This window comes from Schistocerca cancellata, unplaced genomic scaffold (assembly GCF_023864275.1).
Source record: "Schistocerca cancellata isolate TAMUIC-IGC-003103 unplaced genomic scaffold, iqSchCanc2.1 HiC_scaffold_649, whole genome shotgun sequence".
Classification (NCBI taxonomy): Eukaryota; Metazoa; Arthropoda; class Insecta; order Orthoptera; family Acrididae; genus Schistocerca; species Schistocerca cancellata.
In genome coordinates, this window is record NW_026046660.1 from 80,001 (window position 1) to 85,000 (window position 5,000).

Consider the following 5,000-nt stretch of genomic DNA (forward strand, 5'->3'; position numbering starts at 1 on the left):
CCACAGTACCCATTTTTCGACGCCACCCACAAAGCCTGCATCATCTGTCCACCACAGGAACCCGAACGCCAGTGCCTGCGTCGCACGAAGTAGTCAACCGACAATCACTCCACCCGCACCCGCACGTGCCCCACCCCAACCGCCCAAATCGCAACCCAAGCGGATGAACGGCGGACTCTTCCCGCACTCGTACGTTGCAATCCACCCCTATATCTTGCGTTTCATGACGAGTTATATCCAATATGCCAAATTCCCGCTGTCCCTATACATGCTGTAAGTCTGTGCACACAATATGAACCACACCTCAGCGAGACACTCCATCACACATTACTCTCTGCCTGTAACAGACACAGATACGATATGTAAGCACCAGCATGGACCAACGTCCGGTGCATCCTCTCCGCCACAGTACACCATCCACACTATGATAACCACACCAGGGGGTCCAATTATAAAATAGAATATCCCACCCGTCCAACATCCACAATTGCTCAGATAAGCCACCAACACCCACACATGTCCTACACAGGGGTGCACCCAACACCACCACACTGCCTCCTGTTACGGCACAGAAACAATGGCAGGAATGAATCACACAGGTCTGCCACTCCCTTGCCGCAACCACAGACGCGGCGCGCCTCCAGTCACGAGCGAAAAGCGCATCCTGACGAGACAGAACTGCTGTGACATACTGACGCTGCCTCAGACATTCACTTACAATGATCACTACCAACGAACCTGCCCCCCCCCCCCCCCCCAAACACACTATCTCTTACCATGTTGTGTACTGTAATCCAACCCATTTTGCACCTTAACCTAACCAAATTTGTAACGCAATTTGTACCGCAATGTAACGCAATTTGTACCGCAATGTAACGCAATTTGTACCGCAATGTAACGCAATTTGTAACGCAATTTGTGTCTTAACCTAACCCACGTTGTGCCTTAACCTAACCCACGTTGTGCCTTAACCTAACCCACGTTGTGCCTTAACCTAACACACGTTGTGCCTTAACGTAACCCACGTTGTGCCTTAACGTAACCCACGTTGTGCCTTAACGTAACCCACGTTGTGCCTTAACGTAACCCACGTTGTGCCTTAACGTAACCCACGTTGTGCCTTAACGTAACCCACGTTGTGCCTTAACGTAACCCACGTTGTGCCTTAACGTAACCCACGTTGTGCCTTAACCTAACCCACGTTGTGCCTTAACCTAACCCACGTTGTGCCTTAACCTAACACACGTTGTGCCTTAACGTAACCCACGTTGTGCCTTAACGTAACCCACGTTGTGCCTTAACGTAACCCACGTTGTGCCTTAACGTAACCCACGTTGTGCCTTAACGTAACCCACGTTGTGCCTTAACGTAACCCACGTTGTGCCTTAACGTAACCCACGTTGTGCCTTAACCTAACCCACGTTGTGCCTTAACCTAACCCACGTTGTGCCTTAACCTAACCCACGTTGTGCCTTAACCTAACCCACGTTGTGCCTTAACGTAACCCACGTTGTGCCTTAACGTAACCCACGTTGTGCCTTAACGTAACCCACGTTGTGCCTTAACGTAACCCACGTTGTGCCTTAACGTAACCCACGTTGTGCCTTAACGTAACCCACGTTGTGCCTTAACGTAACCCACGTTGTGCCTTAACGTAACCCACGTTGTGCCTTAACGTAACCCACGTTGTGCCTTAACCTAACCCACGTTGTGCCTTAACCTAACCCACGTTGTGCCTTAACCTAACCCACGTTGTGCCTTAACCTAACCCACGTTGTGCCTTAACCTAACCCACGTTGTGCCTTAACCTAACCCACGTTGTGCCTTAACCTAACCCACGTTGTGCCTTAACCTAACCCACGTTGTGCCTTAACCTAACCCACGTTGTGCCTTAACCTAACCCACGTTGTGCCTTAACCTAACCCACGTTGTGCCTTAACCTAACCCACGTTGTGCCTTAACCTGCTCTGTAATTGGCATATGACACGTTACATTAATCTAGTGTTGTCTAACCACAACCCTCTGAATATAGTTCGCTACTCGCACCGCCCACCCTCTTGTGTGTCGTTTCATGTTGAACACTTCGCAAGTGTTGCTTACTTTTTACATGCTCCCGCTGTACACTGTAATGTGGACAACTGCAGGATGTACATCGCCCCCCCCCCTCCACCCTGCCTTCGCACGCTGGTCGTTCAGGTGCTTGCGTGTTCAATGCCCTTCGCAGCTGTTCACTGGCATTCGCATGTCGAAGCGCTCAGTCTACGTCGTGGTACGGCCTGTGTCCACTGTCCGCTGATATCGTAAGCTTAATCCTCACATTGTACTGCACATAGGTCCGTATGTACTGAATGATACGCTGTGGCACATGTGTGACCGTACGACTGCGCCCAACAACAGCGAACCATACGGTCCAAATGTTGTGCACTCAGCCACGTGCCGTCTCCCCATAACAGCTACATTGCAGTGTGGTACGCCATAGAGACGTGTGGGAGTAACGGACGCCCTGGATGGCGATCAGCATGAGCCGTCTGTTGATGTAGTGGCGCGTGTATTCAAACGTAGTCGTCTCTTCTCACACAGTGTGATAGCATGGTGCACCGCGTTCCACATCTGCGACATGGTACAGATGCTGGTTGACAGTCGGTCTCGTAATGGACATCGCATACGTAGGGGGCCACCTCCCACGTGTTCTCTAGTCGTGCACATTTTGTTGCGTGTATGTGGGCAGACGTAGTGTGTCGTGACACCTAACAGACAGGTATGCAATAATCGTTGCATTTGCAAACTGGGATGGACGTCTACGTTTGCTGGTGACGTGACGCAACGCAAATGAACAACTGGTAAACCCATTGTGGTGCGGTTGTTGTTGCTGGAGGTAAATCAGTAAGGGCAAATCTGTGTGTGAAGCGATACGCGGCGGTGGCTGGGTGGGACCGTCCCCGGCCGGTGAGGGGGGGCCGCCCGGCGTGCTGGCCGCGCGGTGCGTGGGCGCACGCGCTACAGCCGGCTGGTGGGGGCGCCCAGTGGCAGGCGCGCCGGCCGACGGACGCGGCAGGCGGCGCAGCTGCGCGCCGGGGCACCCTGCGCGCGGCGCCGGGCGGCCAAAGTGGGTCCTCGCGGGCCCGGTGCGAAGCGCGGTGGACATCTGCAGTGTGCTGGTCCTACTGAGGACTGTGTGCGTTGAGGATGCGCCGCCGCCCGGCACTCGGCGCCGCGACGCCGTCTGCTGCTCGGTCGCCCCAGCGGTTCTCGCTGGTGGTTTGTATCGCAGTTGTGCAGACGTGTTGGCACGTGCGCTGTGCTGGGAGAGTTCGCTTCGGCACCCACGTGGGGCCTTTGCCCTTCTGTGGCGCTGGCGTTGGAGCTGCCGGTCACCGTAGGTGGCGCGTGTTGTCTCCCGCCGGCAATGCCACGACAGCACGCTCCCGGGCCTCTGTCGGCAGCGGCAAGCTCAGTTGGGAGCACGGGTGGTCGCACCTAAAGCGTCTACTCGCCTAACTCCGGGCGATTGCGCCTCTCTCGAACCCGACCAAGTACTTAGGACGGCGCTGCGCGCCGCCGGGACCTGAGAGGGTTTCGAGGTGTATTGTGCAGGGGAGCTCAGCCTCCTCCTGTTTGCAGAATAATTGAGCGGACGCTTGCGTGTTCGCGCGGGCCCCTGGGACACACTCCCGGGCGGCCGGCTGCTCAGCTCTAGTTGACGCAGCTCCCTGGTTGATCCTGCCAGTAGTCATATGCTTGTCTCAAAGATTAAGCCATGCATGTCTCAGTACAAGCCGCATTAAGGTGAAACCGCGAATGGCTCATTAAATCAGTTATGGTTCCTTAGATCGTACCCACGTTACTTGGATAACTGTGGTAATTCTAGAGCTAATACATGCAAACAGAGTCCCGACCAGAGATGGAAGGGACGCTTTTATTAGATCAAAACCAATCGGTCGGCTCGTCCGGTCCGTTTGCCTTGGTGACTCTGAATAACTTTGGGCTGATCGCACGGTCCTCGTACCGGCGACGCATCTTTCAAATGTCTGCCTTATCAACTGTCGATGGTAGGTTCTGCGCCTACCATGGTTGTAACGGGTAACGGGGAATCAGGGTTCGATTCCGGAGAGGGAGCCTGAGAAACGGCTACCACATCCAAGGAAGGCAGCAGGCGCGCAAATTACCCACTCCCGGCACGGGGAGGTAGTGACGAAAAATAACGATACGGGACTCATCCGAGGCCCCGTAATCGGAATGAGTACACTTTAAATCCTTTAACGAGTATCTATTGGAGGGCAAGTCTGGTGCCAGCAGCCGCGGTAATTCCAGCTCCAATAGCGTATATTAAAGTTGTTGCGGTTAAAAAGCTCGTAGTTGGATTTGTGTCCCACGCTGTTGGTTCACCGCCCGTCGGTGTTTAACTGGCATGTATCGTGGGACGTCCTGCCGGTGGGGCGAGCCGAAGGCGTGCGACCGCCTCGTGCGTGTTCGTGCGTCCCGAGGCGGACCCCGTTGAAATCCTACCAAGGTGCTCTTTATTGAGTGTCTGGGTGGGCCGGCACGTTTACTTTGAACAAATTAGAGTGCTTAAAGCAGGCAAGCCCGCCTGAATACTGTGTGCATGGAATAATGGAATAGGACCTCGGTTCTATTTTGTTGGTTTTCGGAACCCGAGGTAATGATTAATAGGGACAGGCGGGGGCATTCGTATTGCGACGTTAGAGGTGAAATTCTTGGATCGTCGCAAGACGAACAGAAGCGAAAGCATTTGCCAAGTATGTTTTCATTAATCAAGAACGAAAGTTAGAGGTTCGAAGGCGATCAGATACCGCCCTAGTTCTAACCATAAACGATGCCAGCCAGCGATCCGCCGCAGTTCCTCCGATGACTCGGCGGGCAGCCTCCGGGAAACCAAAGCTTTTGGGTTCCGGGGGAAGTATGGTTGCAAAGCTGAAACTTAAAGGAATTGACGGAAGGGCACCACCAGGAGTGGAGCCTGCGGCTTAATTTGACTCAAC

The 5,000-nt window shown here is 54.0% G+C and overlaps 1 non-coding gene across 1 annotated transcript in view; it reads left to right on the top strand.

Moving 5' to 3' along the window:
- The first annotated feature begins 3,707 nt into the window (after nt 1-3,707).
- Nucleotides 3,708-5,000, top strand: part of LOC126138104 (small subunit ribosomal RNA) — a 1,909-nt gene continuing 616 nt past the window's right edge. The window contains exon 1 of the ribosomal RNA XR_007528129.1: nt 3,708-5,000. This exon is cut by the window's right edge and continues 616 nt beyond it. This is a non-coding gene — a ribosomal RNA (small subunit ribosomal RNA).